Raw genomic sequence first — 17,645 nt, 5'->3', positions numbered from 1 at the left:
GGCCAGGCTCTACCCACCTCTGCCCAGAGGTCTCTGGCACCCCCAGTACAGGCTTTGGGTTCTAGAATCACCCATCCTTTTCTAGAACATCCTACACTTAGAAAAGATGGTGCAAACGGTTAAAATACAATGTTATTTACACAGAGTTGTAGCTCATGTGGGATATGCGTGATTCTGCCCCAGCTAAGCTCATGAGCTCTGACCGTGGCTCAGCTTCTCAGGAAATAATATGCAGAGGTCTCAGCCAACACCTTAGCACCTTTTTCTTCTGCAATACATGTATTTCAATCGAACTGGCCCTAGCTTCTCTTAACTCTGGCCTGAAAGAATTCTCTGACAGCAGAGGGCAGCACTGCATGCTCTACCCACTGCCAGGCTCCCTTCCCACAGGACCTGGCAGGACCTGGCAGGAGCCTTGATTGTCCTTTGCCACCTTCCAAATTCCCCTGACTTCTGCAGCTCCAGCCACACCACACCTGTGTCACAGGCACAATTACTCCAGGGTTCAGGGGGCTTCCCTGGGCCCTCTGTCAGGGTCCCCAGGTGTGGGCCCAGGGTCTGGGGGCTTCTGTACACACACCTGTGCTGGGGGTAGGGGCAGGGGCAGGATTCACCTCCGGAGGACTGTTGGACAGAGGGCCGGAGTCCGTCACCCGCAGGCTTTGACTCTGTCCCTCATCTTGGCATTTTCCCTAGCTTCCAAACAGGGGCCAGCTTTGAGCTAATCTGCAACCCCAACTGCTTACCCATCATCCTTTTCCTCATGCCATTAAAATACTTGAGTTGAAGCCCAGCAAGAGGGCAGGACACAGACTGAAGAAGTATTGCTCTTAGCGAGAGAGATGGGATTATTCTGGAGACAATGTACTTGGTCACTAGAAACACTAAGATGATTTGTCTCGCTGTGGGAGCTATTGAGGATTCAGTTAGGGCCCAATATTCAACATTGTCAACAGCTTGAGGACGCAGGCCTCTCAATGGCCCCAGTCCTGATGACCATGGGTGATGGGGGGAGGGTCTGCTCTGGGGATACTGAGGCTCGATTCTCCCGTGAAGAGGGTCTGATGGATTCTGGTCCCCATCCATGGGTCTCAAACCCAGTCCCAGAGGCTGGGAAGGAAGAAGCCCCTTCTATGCCATGGCCTCGCTTGACTTCTGCCTCTTTGGCTAAGTCACACTGCTTTCCCAAGCTCTGGCCAGTGGAGCCACACACAGAAACCTTTGTCCCCCCTGGACGCCTGGTTCTGGCGTGCGAGGCGCCCCGTCTTGTTAGGCCACTTGGCTACTGGTCTTCACCTCCAGGCCAAGACTTTGACCTCAGTGGAGGTTCAGAAACTTATTCTCAGATTTTTTTTAAAAAGTCAGATAAATAAATAAATAAATAAATAAATAAATAAATAAATAAAATAAAGGACACATCTGAAGGATGGTGAATCAAGATTAGATGATGAGACAGAATATACGCATCTATGAGAAGTCAGCATGGCTTTCCCACGTGGGTCAGGTTCGGCTCTGACCTTCCTGGCAACCAGACCAAAAAAGGGGGTAAAGAAGAGGGACAGGCTAAGATTGTCAGTCAGGTCCATTTTTTGGCGAATGAGTTGTGCAGACTTTCTTCTTAACTTCTAGTAGTTTGGAATCATAGAAGTAACATAGCAGGATCTCTTTGGGGGACTGTGGACTTTTCCAGGTGGGCAGAATAACAGGGAACCCATGTGTGGCTCAGGGTCCCTGTGGTGCAGATGGGGAGCAATGCAAAGGGGTGGATTATCTTAAGGGAGTTTTCTGCCAAACTGTTAAATGGGGAGAGAGGGAGAGAGGGAGGGAAGGAGGGAGAGAGGGGGAGAGAGAGAGAGAGAGAGAGAGAGAGAGAGAGAGAGAGAGAGAGCGCGAGCGAGCTGGAGGGAGACTGGATGACTCAGACTTTTGTCCAGAGGTCCTGGCACACTGTCCAGAGCCCTCCCTGGGACATTTTGGTGTGGCAGCGGCTCTTTTTCTAGAACATGACCCTCTCTGGCTGATCTGGTTCTGTTGTTTACATCCATTTTTAAAATGAAACTCTTATGATTGGAGCTTGTTTTCCCATCTTGTTATCTGTGTCCTGGTGACATTTCAGAAATGGCTTCAATTTTATTAGCAAATGGGTCCTCAGTTCTTTCTGTGAAACATGCTTTTGGAATCCTCTCTGGAGGTGGCTAATTTCAGGTAGTGTCGATGAATTCCTGAATCTCGTTCAAGTAAATTATCTTCCCTGATTGTTCTTGTCCTCTGTGTCACTATACACATGTGTAAACACATGCACACATGCACACACTATAGGACATGAAACCAGCTTCATTCGTATTCCCAGCATTCATGAGGCCAGGCAGTGGGAGCTCTTGCCCACATTCTTTTCTAGTGAATGCCAGGCTCCAGGCCACAGACCTGCCAGTGTCCCAGGATCTGGGACATTCTTTAAGGACTCCCAACCCGTCAGGCCTGGGCCCTGGTCCCCTCCATGTCACTAACTCCCTTGTTGTATGTTTGATATGACATCTCCCTGCTAGCGGTCCTGGGCCAGCACATGGTCTACAAAGGTCTAATGCACTCGGTGGTGGGGGGGTGACCCCAGTGTGGTAGGGTGCTTGAGGGGGTCATCCTAAGTCTCCTGGGGCTTAAAGCCCAATTCTAGAAATGGTGATGTGACTTGTGACGAGAGGGACAGGTAAGGGTTGGAGTGTTCTGAGCAGAGGCCTCGAGAGAGAAGAATCTGTGTGGGAAGAAAGCGAGGTTTCTGGGGGCCCTGTGCTGGGGAGCAGCCAGGAAGGCTGTCAGGGGAACTTGGGAGAAGCTGCAGTGGGGGAGAGAGCAGGGGGGAGGGCAAGAGGGGGTGGGGTGAGAGCAGGGGAGAGAGGGAAAAGAGGGGAGACAAAGCAGAGGGAGAGAGCAGAGGGGGAGCTGGCTGACAGCCCGCAGGTGCTGGGTGAGGAGGGGCCCTGTGTATTTGAAGTTTAGACTCACTGTGAGTCATCAGGACTTGGAGCCCTGGCACAGCACCCTGGGGTCAGGGCTTCTGCACTGAGGCTGGAGTTCTCCCCATGTTCTGCTGGGGGTCCTCGGGGGCCTGGACACACCTGGACTCTTAACTCCTCTGTGCCCAGGGTCAGGTGCTGCAATGAATGCCAGCCCACTACCCCTCCTAGACCATGGGGCCCACTTCACTGGTTGCAGGGAGGATAAATATCAGTGGTCACTGAGTGAGGACCAGTGCCTCCACCAAAAGATGTGCAAAGCAAGCAGTGGCTTGTGCCGGAGGGAGGCAGTCCTCCCTCCCCGTCCCTGGTCCCTATGAGTCAGGGTTAGTCATCCTGGCTGGAGGGCACTTCCTCATGTGGACGCCCCTGGAGCCTGAGGTGTGAGCTGAGAGGCTGTGAGCCAGCCCTGGGCTTAGGCATCTGCCTGGGGCTGCTGGGCAGACCCCAAGTGGGGGTGCAGGGAGGGACAGGAGCCTTCCACAGGCCCCTCCAGTCCCTGTGCTCACACAGCAGGAACTCTGGGCCTCTTACCAGACTGGGGGGTGGGGCTGACAAGTCCAGCGCCTGTTGGAAGAACCCTGTTGGTGCCCTGGTGGTGACATCAGCTTGGCATCCAGTGACCAGAACGTTCCGTTAATGCAGTGAGGATAGGAATATCCGAATGCCTCACATTTAGTGACAGCAGCTGTACCTTTGTGAGTCTGCTTCCAGGGTTGTGTCTTATTGGAATAGTTTGAGTAAATAATAGTTTGAGTGAATTATAGTTCAGCAAAGCTGTTAAAATGTTATTTGCTCTGTTCCCTCCCTAGCCAGCTAACATTAGAATTTAGAAAATACAAGGTCTGACAAGTATGTTCGCAAACTCATCCTCCAAAAAATGCTGCATACCTCATTGCTGAATATCAGTATGGTCACCTTTGAGGTACTCCCCTTGGGAAGCTCTGCACCGACACCAGCGCTTGGTCCACCCTTCAAAGCAATTTTGGAACTCTTTTTCTGGAATGGCCATCAGAGCTGTCGCCGTATTACCCTTGATGTCCTGAATGTCATCGAAATGTCTTCCTTTCAATATTTCCTTTATCTTTGGGTAAAGAAAGAAGACATTGGGGGCCAGATCAGGTGAGTAGAGAGGGTGTTCCAATACAGTTATTTGTTTACTGGCTAAACACTCCCTCACAGACAGTGCTGGGTGGGCTGGTACGTTGTCATGATGCAAGAGCCATGAACTGTTGGTGAAAAGCTCAAGTCGTCCGACTTTTTCATGCAGCCTTTTCAGCACTTCCAAATAGTAAACTTGGTTAACTGTCCAGTTGGTACAAATTCATACTGAATAATCCTTCTGATATCAAAAAAGGTTAGCAACATTGTTGCAACAAGCTCATGAACTTAATTGTCACACCTTGTATATACATACAGGAAGAGTGATTTCAAATAAACAAGTGTCATCATGACTGCACCTCGAGAAAAGCAAAATCCTGCCCAAGCAGACTTGGGATTTCATTAATTTCTGTATAATTGATAAGTCACAGACAGAGACTAAACAGCCGTCTCAACAATTGGATTCATTCCCAGATTGAAAACTTAGGCGAACCCTTCAAATCTACTCGTGGCCATTTTCACGTGTATGGTACAGCATTTTAAGTACAGTCATCATCCCAGACTCAGACCATCAGAAGTTACTCATCTTGTGGAAATGTAATGGCTGTGTGCGATGGCAGAGGGATAGTGGATGGGGGAGGGGGGTTCACACAGTGTGAGGGATATAAAAGATAAACGTCTAAGTAAAAAAAAAAGTTACTCATCTTATAACTGAAAGTTTGTGCCCTTTGACCAACATCTCTGTCAATTACTCCTCAACAAAAAAATGAGCAGAAGACAGTGAACAATTTCCCTAAAGAGTAGATTTGGATGTCTCCCCAGGAAGGTTCTTGTCCACCTGTCTAATAAGGCATAGGCCCCATTAAGTGACATGGCTTTCCTCCCTTTCAATACAATGTACTTTCTCAAAGTTGTATTGACTTAACATAAATAGTAACCGACTCTGAGAATCTGTTCCTTTTTTAGAACCCCAAGCTTTGCCGAACACCCTCCCTGGTTCAGATGGTGTTGTCCTGTTACAGGTACTTGCCTGTCATGGTGGGGGTAGAAGTGGAACCAGTGGTACACAGAGTCCTCTGCTGAATGGTTCTCATTAGACATCTGGTCAACCACTACATCAATATAACCATCAAGTCCACGATGTTGTATAGCCAAGTTTAATGCACATGATATCAAGCTTGAAATGATGAAATAGTGATGTTCTCGAGTGGTGCTGGTGTGTGTGTCTGCTTGCACGCACATGTGTTATACAGAGAGTCTAATATTATCCCATAGGACATGTCAACCAATGATTCATTTTTAATTCCTCTTTTAGGTAGGACATGGTTTCCTAACAAAAATGACCCTAAAACCTCACCCTTATTGCCACAGCAGAAAGAAGAAAATAGATTCCCCAAGGGGAACAGAGGGACTACGCCCAGAGAACAGATGTGTCATTCCTATAAGTACCAAGTCTTCTAGAACATACAGAAGAGAAGAACCATTTAGCATAAGTCAACTGGATGTAGACTAGTCTTGGAACAAGTTTATAAGCAAAGCCTAAGCTTTGGAATAAAAACTTTGAAGTGAGAAGGGGATATCTATGTGTGGATGAGGTCTGAGGGTGAAGTGGGACCCAGACCAAACATGGTCTTGACCAGCAGACAGTGTTCCTGGAGGAACAGTAGACAATGGTGATCACCGATTCCTTCCTGAGAAGGAGCGAGTGACCAGAATCAAAGTCTACTGAATGCGTCTTATGGCTCAGAGTCTACTGAGGACTCTGAATAATTTATAGATTTTCATCTTCATGAAGCTGTACTTAAATGAATTGCTTTAGATGTAGTAGGTTGATATTGCCCAACAGTAAAGAATCTGGTACCAAAGAATGTACAGCATTGGGTTAAAACCCACTAATTCAAAAGACATATGCACCCTCATGTTCATTGCAGTGTTATTTACAGTAGTCAAGATATGGAAGAAACCTAAGTGTCCATCAACAGATGAATGGATAAAGAAGATGTGGTATATTTATACAGTTGAATATTGCTAAGTGAATTAAGTCAGACAGAGAAAGACAAATACCATGTGGTTTCAAATATATGTGGAATCTAAACAAAACAAAACAAATGAATAAACAAAGCTAAACAAAAACAGACACAAAGAAACAGAGACCAAAGGGATGGTTGTAGGAGGGGCAGGGGTGGAGGAATGTGTGAAAAGGGGACTGGGACTATAGTCAATGATATTGTGATTGCACAGTGACAGACAGATGATTATTAGAGTTAGTGGGGTGATCACATTGTAAGGCATAAAAATGTTGAATCACAATATTTTATACCCGGAACTAATATAGCCAATATTATATTGTATACCAACTATACTTAAATTTAAAAAAAAGAATGTGGATGTTAGGAAGATGCTTTCTGATTGAGGGCGCTGTGTCACATCAGTGTACTGCATTATTTTTCAAACATAAGTGTGTCACTAGACCTCATGAGTGCCATATTCACTCTAGAGCGCTAGGAATTCATTGCTACTCTGAGCCCTTTGAATAGTCTCTTTCAGATGACGCTGAGCCCACGGTCAATGGTTTTTGATGCGGAGTGTTCCATCTGGATATGAAGTTCCCATGTTTACAGAAAAATTTGGCCCGTTAAATATTAAAATGGAGGAAGGGAAATATTTCTAAAGATTCACAAGAGAATGAATGACTTGTTTAAAAGTAAACACATACGCCAAATGTCCAAAGTCTTAGGAACAATCAGTGTAATGGCTAAAGAAGTGATTAGCTCCCATGTCACCACTAAGAACACTGGGGATTTGGTTATTTATTAATTGTAGGTTATATTATTTTTTTCAGAAAGGGAAGTTAAGAAAGTTAACAGCCAAAGCTCATGTCTGAGCTTTACCTATTTTAGTCACAGTGAGGAAATGGAATTCAGTGTTGAACAAAAGGATTGGAGAATAGTATCTGTAGTCTTTTTCCTAATCCTCAGAGTAACGGGGTCATTTTGACTCACTCGGCTCCTCCTGGTTCCTCAAAGTCTCTTATTAAAACAAAGCGATTTTAAAAATAATATAGTAACCAAGAGGAACTTCCAAATACAACTCTCAACAGTATCTTAGCTTCCGCTTTGTTGCACAAAGATGCCTCATATTTGACCTTGAGATCATTGACATTCTTTCCTAACCATCTGCCATACTTACTTGATCCAGGAAAGAATTTAGATCCTTAAGGAATCTTTTCACCAGGGATCGCGGGTGCGCTCGGAACCATGGGACTTTATCTATTACAGATGGTAAAAAACAAATTCATGAGTTTGCTCTCTTTTGCAATCTTTTTCTTCCCTCCCACAATGGTTATGTGTATAAATCACAGCCAACAAATACTATGCAGATCCTGATATGATATAATTCAGAATAACAATGGTCAATGTGGGACCTTGTATTAAAAAAGCTTGGCTCTGGCCAGCCTTGGGTCTCAGTAACAGCATCTCGGTTTGAATGCGGTCTTTCCTGGTGAAATCCATCCATCCATCCATCCATCTGTCCGTCCGTCCGTCCGTCCGTCCATCCATCCATCCTACTGACGAGGCCTTCAGTGAGAGTTGTCCTATGTACTGGGTACTATTCTAAGTCCTTCAAGCATTATTAACTCACGTACTCACCCCAATAACCTCATTAGGAGAGTTGTATTAGTGTTCCCAGTAACGGGACGGGGACACTGAGCGACAGGCCATTTGGCTACTTGCCCACAATCACACACTGGAAGGGCAGGTCCAGGCAATCTGGCCTGCGCACTAGGCCACACCCTCTGCTGCTGTCCTGGCACACAACCAGCCACTTAGTAGCTGGGTGAACTTTTGAAACAATTTAACTGCCTTTGTCCCCATGTCTTCTTATCTAGGAAGTAAAAATAACCCAACCTGTGGGGCCATGTAGAAAATCAGAAAAAAATACACTGATCGTGCAGCACAGCCCCTGGTGTTCATAGCACTGTGGATGTGGTTATGAATAAAAATTGATTAAATGTTCACAAAATAAGGCCAAAAAAAGGGGTAGGAAAAGCGTGGCTAAACACAAGGAATTTTTGAAACGACTGCTCTGCACACAAACGGTTGAGCCACTAGGCGTCAAAAATTTTATATGTTCACTCTTGCATGGGTTCAAAGGAAAGAACACTTAAGCCCTTTAGGTTTATATGGCCTTTCTTTTTTTCCTTTTCTTTTTTTTAATTAAATTTATTGAGGTAACTTTGGTTAATAAAATTATTTAGGCTTCAAGTGTACAGTTCTATAATATAAGGTTGGTGGAAAAGTAATTGCGGTTTTTGCAATTATTTTTAACATTTTAAACCGCAATTACTTTTGCACCAACCTAATACATCATCTGTCTATGGCCCTGTGTGCTCACCACATCATTCTGAAATGTTCATATGGTCTTATATGACTCGCTCATCCTGCCAGATCAGTGTGATTTCCCCCTTTCCTGAGCTACGTTAGCTTTGCTGCTTTTTTTTTTTATTAGATTTAATAAAGTTTTATTTTTCAAAACGTACAGTTGGTAGGACCTGTTTTTCATGCATCTTCATCAGCAGCTGGGGCATCCCCACCCTTGGTGTTTCTAGTGTAAATTACTTGAGCGCGGTGCTTTGAAACTAATTTAATAAGTCCTTTACTAAGGAGCTCCTGAAGGGCTGCCCTGGCCAAGGAACTGCGGATCTTCAGTCTCTCAGAGACAACAGCTGGGGTTATAAGCTTATAGTTGGGAACTTCCTTACAGAGTTTGTCATATGTCGCTTTGTCAAACAAGACTAAGTTATTGAGCTTGTCCCGAACTTTGCCTTTGGACCACTTCTTCTTTTTGCCTTGCCTCCAGATTTGTTCACTGGGTCTTTGTCTTTCTTGGCCGACTTTCCAGCATCTTTCTTCTTCTTGTCGTCTTTGGGCGGCATGGCAAAGTACGGACAGCACACGGTACGACTGCAGCTTCGCTAAGATGTAGGACCAAAAAAAAAAAAAAAAAGCAGTTTTGCTGCTTTTTTGATGTCATATTTTACTATCTAATGTGCACATAAACTTAACACTAGTTTGTAAGTTCCTTTCTGAGGTTGAGGCTAGTCCTAAATGTGGTTTTCTACAGCCACGAGCATGGTACCTTAGTTACTGAGTTGTGTCATTAGCTTTCAGGTACAAACCCCATTGGACTTGGTCATGCATTCAGCAATTTGAATTGTCACTGCAAATTAAGGTAAGTGCTTCTGTTTCTTCTACAACTTAATGTTGGTGGTTAAGGCTATAAAGAAAAAACGACATCCTATTGAATGGGAGAAGATATTTGCTGATGATACATCTGATAAAGGGTTAATATCCAAAAAATATAAGGAAATCACACAACTCAGCATCAAAAACTAAACAATCCAATTACAAAATGGGCAGAGTACCTGAAGAGACATTTCTCCAAAGAGGCCAATAGACACAAGAAAAGATGCTCAACTCTCTAATCATCAGGGAAATGCAAATTAAACCATAATGAGATACCACCTCACACCTGTCAGAATGGCCATCATCAATAAGTCAACAAACAAGTGTCGGGGAGGATGTGGTGGGAATGTAAATTGGTGTAGACACAATGGAAAACAGTATCGAGGTTCCCCCCAATATTAAAAATAGAACTGCCATACAATCTAGCAATTCCACTTCTGGGTATTTACGCAAAGAAAACAAAAACAACTAGTTTGGAAAGACATATGCACCCGTATGTTCAGTGCAGCATTATTTCCAATAGCCAAGACATGGAAGCAACGTAAGTGTCCATCAATTGACAATTGGATAAAGAAGAAACAGTACATATGTACAATGGACTATTACTTAGCCATAAAAAGTCTTGCCATTTGTGACAACATGAATAGATGTAGAGGGCGTTATGCTAAATGAAATAAGTCAGACAGAGAGAGACAAATACTATATGATTTCACTTATACCTTGAATCTAAAAAAACAAAATTAATGAATAAACAACACAGACCAAGCTGATGGTTGCCTAAGGGGAGGAGGTGGGAGGATGGGGGGAAAAGAAACCAAATAGGCAAGGCACAGACTAGGAGAAATATTTATAAATCATATATTTGACAAAACTAAGTTCTCATCTTTGCTCTTATAACACTTAGATTTTCTTATGAATCTAAATCTCAAGACGGTTGTTTTGTTGGGTCCATGCCCTGGGCCCTGTCCTAAGCCAACACAGAAGCCCTCCTCTGGGCTTAACAAAGAAAGACTATAAAAGAAAGGGAACAGTACATTACCTTCTCAGCTGAGAAGCACTTTCACCTCTGTTAGTAATTAATACCATTATCACTTCTGTTAACTTGGGTTTTCTAACTTATTCAGAATGCTGTAATTATTGCTCAGTGCTACAGTAATTATTGTTCAGTGGTATTACTGGACAGTCTAACATAGAGAAAAACCTAGTGAACCTCACCCGCTTGGCTAAATGGGAAACAAGTGATTGGCATTTTTAAGGATCGATTATTACTATTTACCATTTTTACCCCTTAAATAAAATCCAGTGGCCATCTAGAGCCGACTAAGATCTGGCAGCAAGAATGAAGCCTCCCTCTGCATTCCTTATTACAATTATTTTTGGTGCTTTAAAATTAGTTTTAAAGATACGTTCCCAAACACTTTAGGTTCTAGAATCAAAACACACAATAGATGTGACTTAGAGAAGTAGTTCCTCTTGAATGGGCACCACTGATCCTATATTTGAGGGAGCCCCTCCCCCCATTGAGGGACACACTGAAGGAATGTCATCCCTCCCTGCAGGAAGGCGCCAGGGGCCCTGAGTCTGATGACCAGATAAGCCCCCACAGACCAGAAGGGCAGGGCTGCTTTCCTCCAGCCACCTATGAGAGACTTTACTTCTTTGTCTTCCCCTTAAATCAGTCACTGATGGGGACAGATACGTGAGGTCTTTTTTTTAAACTTTACTTTTTCCTTTAGTTTCCTTTGATCAGAGGTTAGAGCCAGGCTCACTCAGAGGTATCTGAGTCTAATTTGCTCTGGTCTAATTTGCAGTCAGGTGACTGTGGCCTCAGGTGAGCATATTTGTTTCTTGTGGCTAGCATTACCACAAATGAAGTGGCTTAAAACAAAATCTATATACTCTCTTGCAGTACTGGGGCGCAGAAGTCCAAAATGGGTCTCACGGGACTAAAATCAAGGTATCAGCCGGGCTGGCTGCCTCCCAGGCTTTAGGAGAGAACCTGTTTTCTTTTTTCTAGCTTCTAGAAGCAGCTGGATCCTTGGTTCGGGGCCCTTCTGTCTTCAAAGTCCGGGGTACACGTCTCTTCCACAAGGATCCTTCTAGTAATGACCTTGGGACTGTCCTGATATCTATGATAACGTCACCATCTCAGGAACCTTGGCACAATCACATCTATAAAGTCCTTTTAGGACTCATAGTCACAGGCTGCAGGAGTCAGGGTGTGGACATCTTGCGGTGGGGGGCATATTTCTATCTACCATAAATCATAAATTTTGTGGCTAGCTCAGGTCCACACCATAGGACATTTGTGTGCACCAAATTTCTGTGTTTTTTTTTTTTTTGCTTTTGCTTTAAATTGTGGACAGACGTTCTTTTTGTTTCCTTTCCTTTTAGAACAGCTGATGGGAGAATGAAAGAAATAGCCTTACTTGGTTAAAAAAAGTGTATATTCAAATGAGATGTGACAGCTGAACTCGTGCATCTTTATGCCCAAGATGCGTGTGTATAACTGGAGTGGAGGGTTGCCCACTGTCCACCTGGCGGGCTCTCTGTTCAGGGGCCCCCAAACCATTTTTTTCTCATTTCCAAACGTTTCTAAAGACTTAGTCCAGGTTTAGTTTGTGTACTCCTTGGCTGACCTGGGCATGGTGGGTGGAGTGCCCTGCCCTGTGTTCCTGCTGTTCCCTCTCCTGCCTCCTCCTCCCTCCCCACCTGCACAGGTAGTAAAGCCTCACAGTTGGAAGTGCTTTCACAGTCAAGTCGCGCCCTCCTGTGGTGTTGCCCAGAATGTACTTTGTTCCCAGAATTGGGATTAACCAATTCCTTCCTTTCTCACTAAGCTTCTCACTGCAGCCAGGAGCAGAATCCATGATGGTTCAGTCCAGCCAAGAAAATCAGAGACCACAGAAATAAGCGAATCAATGAAAGGGAACTTAGTGTACTGGTGTTTGTGTGGGAATTCCTCTTATGGTCCATTTCCCCACCTCCCTGTGTTATTTCTCTGATGGGACTCTTCTCCTAGCCAGCTGTGATGGTGAATTTCATGAGTCAATTTGACTGGGCCACGTGATGCCCAGATATGTGGTCAGACATTATTCTAGATGTTCCTGTGAGGATGTTTTTGCATGAGATTAACATTTAAATCAGTGGATTTTGATTAAAGCCAATTGCCCTCCCTAAAATGGTGGGCCTCATCCAAGCAGCTGAAGGCCTGATTAGAACAAAGACTAATCCGCCCAGAGCCAGAGGGAAATCTTTAGCAGGCAGAGGAGAGGCCTTTGGGCTCCAGCTGCAACTCTTCCCTGGTCTCTAGCCTGCCGGCCTCCCCCAGGATTTACCAAACCTCCACACTCACATGAGCAGAGTCCTTAAAATAAATCTTTCTATATATATAGAAATATATATATATATATATATATATATATATATATATATATATACACACACATACATCCTGTTAGTTCTGTTTCTCTGGAGAACGCTAACTAATATACTGGCTTTTCTCAAACATTTAACATACTTAGGAAAACAAGATAGCGGTGGTATTTAGTGGGTTGGATGGGGACAGAAATGGCACAGAAAGAGTCAATATTGGGCATGGCTAGTAGTGCAGTGGGATGGGCAGAGGGCCTCAGTCAAGGTGACCTGGCCCAGTGTCCACTCTGCTGTTTGCTGGCTGGGGGGAACGTGGCTCCATGACCTGTCTCAAAACAGACGAGGGGAAATGGCTTGAGCCTGCTTTGAAGTGGCATGGTACTACTGAACAGACGTGTCATTATTGGATAACTAGGGAAAAGTCTGCCAAATGCACTTTCTCAGGAATCAGTCGAGAGGACTGTACACAACGGCATCGTTGCTGTGTCATGACTATATCACAAAACAGGAGAATTACTTCGTATGTTTGACCTTGTGCACAGGGAGGTAATTGTCCACTGGATTGAGTGTTAAATTACCTCATTTGAACTGGCTTGAGGTTACACAGTTCTCACTAGATAAAGGTAAGCTGTCATGACTCACATGTAAGATTTTTTGGAGATTTTTAAAATAAAAATCATTCATGAGTGAATATATTTGGAATGTTATAATAGGTTTTTGATGTATGTTAAGAGAATAACATTATTACCTCAACACAGAAACCAAACCCAAGTAAAAAAATCAGAGATGGAACTTAGCAGACATTTCTCAAAGAAGACATATGAATGGCCAACAAGCACATGAGAAGATGCTCAACGTTACTAATCAGTAGGGAAATGCAAATCAAAACCACCAAGACATACCATGTGAACACAGTAGGCTGGCTGCTATGATAAAGAACGCAGAAAAGTACAAGTGTTGGTGAGGATGTGGAGAAACTGGGACTCTCGTGCATAGCTGGTGGGATGTGAAATGGTGTAAACGCAGTGGGAAACAGGATGGTGGTTCCTCAACAATTATTAAAAAAAAAAAAAAAAAAAAGAATTACCATCCAATACAGTAATTCCACTTCTGGGTGTCTATCCAAAGCAATTCAAAGCAGAGACTCAAACAGATATCTACACACTCATGTTCGTTGCAGCATTATTCGCAATAATTAAAACATGGAAACAACCCAAGTGTCCATCGATGGATGAAAGGACAAGTAAAATAGGGTCCATCCACACAGTGGAATGTTATTCAGCCCCAGAAGGAAGGGAATCCTGATACCTGCTACTACCTGGATGAACTTGGAGGACATTACGCTCAGTGAAATAAGCCAGTCACAAAAAGGCAAATGTCGTATGAGCCCACTGTACGGGGCACCTGGAGTCATCAAGTTCATAGTGACAGAAAGTTAAATGGTGGTTCCCAGGGGCTGGGGAGAAGGGGGATTGGGAAGTTAGTGGTTAGTTTCCATTTGGGGAACACGAGAATGTTCTGGAGGTGGATGGTGGTGATCGTCGCACGTCAATGTGAATGGACTTGACTCCATTGTGTCCTACACTTAAAAATGGTTAAAATGGTAAATTTTATTTTATGCATATTTTACCACAACAATAAAAGGAAATTAGCATTATTTCTTTCAATCTGAGCCTACTTGCCTTTTTGTATTTTTTTTTAGACTATGCCAACATCATAGCTTCAGTTCCTGAAACCAAGTTGCATTTCTTCATAAACTGACCACACAAGACAATTTCCCAATTTGTTAGATAATTGTCTCTGCTAAAATTACAAATATTTATCTGGAACACTGTCCAGGGAGTCTAGAAATCCTAGCTCAAGCTGAGTTTGTGGAGAATAATTGGCTTGTTTCGTTGCAGGAAGTTGCAGGAAGGAGGTCAGCATGTTTGCACTACACGGTCTTAGGGATTTTGGCCATGACCTTCAGGCTTCCCGTAGCCCCAAATATGCCAGACAGTAAGATGCATGAAGGCTCTCTTATTAATCTCTTGTATGCCTGGTACCTGGCCCTCGGTAGCGTAAAATCAGTATTTATTTGGTGAATACATTACTGAATGTCCTTTCAAAGTCACTTGTGAGTGGATTAATCTTGATGACTCATTTAATTAATTCTTTGAAAGAGTCCCTGAGTTTGTGTGACACTGAGCTCTGGGCTGCACACCGGGACAACAAGAGTGACAAAAGCCTGGACTTTAAGTTAGGTGGACCCAGGGCAACTACTCCTTCTCGTAAGGAATAGCCCTGCAAGGGACCTGGAATTGTCCTGTAACTGGGTCACTGTGGTGCATCTTTGGGGGTCTCACTAATGACAGCTCAGGTCTTCAGCTATCACTCGGAACTTGAGGAGCAGAGGTCCTGGCCCCTGTGTCCCCCTAGACAGGACCACGGAGATGGCTGTTCCCTGACAGGTCTGTGTAATTTACTAGAAAGTAACCTGGAGGCTGCAGATCTCACTGTTTGAAATAAGAAACAAGGATTTACGCTAAAGTGAAATTCAAGTCCTGGCTCTATGGACTGTTGCAATACAGTTAGTTGGTTGGTACGCAGTTGTGGCTACCGTTGTGACGTTTCCTCGGAGGTAAAATAACACTTGGCTTCTAGAAGACTGACATGGGAGCCCCTTTGAGCTCACGAATTCCTTTGAAATTCAGCTCCACTGTACAGAACTGGACCACTCCAGTCTTCCTTCTGGAGTCAGAAGGACAATTCTCTCACTGGGAGAGGGGCAGCGCAGCCCCTCCGTCTTGAGGTGTATTTAACAGAAACGAATGATTTTCAGGCCAGTGTGTTTCAGGAGCTCTGCTCCTGCTTCGTGGAGACAACAAAGAGGGCAGCACCGTCTCCTCCTTGGCCCTTTTCTGTGGGTGATGAGATGGTCAGCAGTCAGCTCATCCCAGGTATAGGTGAACCTCAACGAAGGGAGTGGATTCTTCTGCACAAAGGGTGCCTGCTGCCCACTTTGTTGGCTGCACACCCAAACCCATCTCCCCACACCTCCCATCTGCCTGTTAGGACCTTGGTTTGGCTGCGGTATGAGGAGGGGTCACTGTGGGTTTGAAGGTAAGGGGTCACCTCTCCCATCCTAGGGACTGTGCAGTGACTAGTCTCCACCAGTTCTGTCTCCCTTTGCCAGTTATTGTCTTAGGGATGGGCAGGCAGTGATTCCTGGTCAATGATTCCTGTGTGAGGTCCACAGGGAAAGATTTTCTTCCACAACAAAGGAGAAGAACAGTTAGGAGTTCTCGGCCTCCTTTCCTGCCAAAGTGAGATGGTTTGAAGATGTGATGTCTGGAGCCATGTGTGCCACTTTGTGACCATGAGCCCAAAGCCAAGAGCATCTCAGACAGCGACACTGACCCGAACACCGGCAGAGCGGATCTGCTGGGCCACCTCCCGAACAGCCTGGCCGCTGAACCTTCTGTTACGTAAGTCAGTTATATGTCCTTATTGTTGAAGCCACACTCACGCAGGCACTTCGTTACTTGCAACAAACACATGCAATGTTACTTAGCTGGCCAAGTGCCTAGAAGATTCAAACACTCATCAGTTATTCAAGGGTTTCTCCAGAAAATGCAGAAAAAACGGTGGCAATGTTCTGCCTACAAGACAGGAAAACATGTGGCCACGGGCCTGGCTGCCAGCAGCTGAACGCTGGTTGCACCTGCCAGGTGAGTAGCCCCATCCAGGAGCCCACACCTGACGACCCGCTTCCATGGTCACTTCTGGCCCCAGTGATTTTACCTGGGTTTCATCTGAAGGTTTCAAGTTTAATTCACGTTGCTGTGTAAATGTGTGTGCACATGCACACACACATAAATGCATACACACACACACATACACACACACACACACACACACACACACACACACACACACACACAGTCTGTTCCTCTTAAGGGCTCTGAAATAGCCTTTTATATGTTTATACCCAATTCTGTTTTTCATTATTTTTGTTGATGGCTATTTAAGGTGTTTCCTCTTCCTCAGTCTCATAGGCACTGCTTAGTGAATAACCTCGTATGTGTCTCCTTCTGGATCTTTGTAGTTTTTTCTGGCATGCCTTCTGGGACTGGAATCACTGCTTCAATGGGTGGTCATATATCCCATTTCCTTAAGTAAGCCATGTCACTTTCAAATGGGGACAAACTCATGTGTTGTTACTTCTGTACCATAAGATGCTGGCATTCAACAAAAAATTTTTTTGGTAGATTGTACAGCCATTAAATACCTGATTTCATAAGGATCTCTCCTCTTCTTAATCCCCTCTTAAGTCTAAATTTATGGTTTTTTAGGCATCACCCCAGGCGTGGACATAAAGAGAACGTTCATTCCGGTGTGGTTTTGTGTACGTAGGAACGAACAACATTCTGCCTACAAGACAGGAAAACGTGAATTCTAAGACAAAACTGTTTGGACAATAATGTGTAAGAAGCCTGCAAATTGTCATTATAAAAATGGAACATTATACTTAAGGAGGAAAAGTAACATTGGGAAGGAGAAACTATTCGGTTTTTGTAGAACCGGGAGATTAGGAAATGAAATACTACAATCACAGGGACAAAAGCAATTGTGACCTCCCCAGTCATAACTGGCAGAAGCCACAGTCGCATGAGAGGACAGCCCTGGGAGGACCATGGAGGGGCTGGTGAATACAGTTCCACTTTATTCTAATGCTCTGCCTGACACCACCAGCCAGCGCTCTGTTTGTAAGGCGAAGGCCGTCACGGCGGTTGGGAGGTCACACGAGCCTCTCAGTCCCTAATTTCTCTACTTGCCCGGGACTCCTAGATGTCTTGCAGGTGAGGTGCCCTCTAGTTTTCTAAACATTGTTAGTAGGTGCCACGCCTCCTGGCCGATGGCAGTGGTCTTT

The 17,645-nt window shown here is 44.6% G+C and overlaps 1 pseudogene; it reads right to left on the bottom strand.

Annotated features, from left to right (window-relative positions):
- Positions 1-8,648: 8,648 nt before the first annotated feature.
- LOC109433961 (small ribosomal subunit protein eS25 pseudogene) lies at positions 8,649-9,102 on the bottom strand (annotated as a pseudogene).
- Positions 9,103-17,645: the final 8,543 nt, after the last annotated feature.

Source organism: Rhinolophus sinicus, chromosome 1, assembly GCF_057876585.1.
Source record: "Rhinolophus sinicus isolate RSI-liver-muscle chromosome 1, RSI-T2T, whole genome shotgun sequence".
NCBI lineage: Eukaryota > Metazoa > Chordata > Mammalia > Chiroptera > Rhinolophidae > Rhinolophus > Rhinolophus sinicus.
The sequence above is the reverse complement of the archived record's forward strand: the minus strand, read 5'-3'. Positions and strand labels throughout refer to the sequence as shown.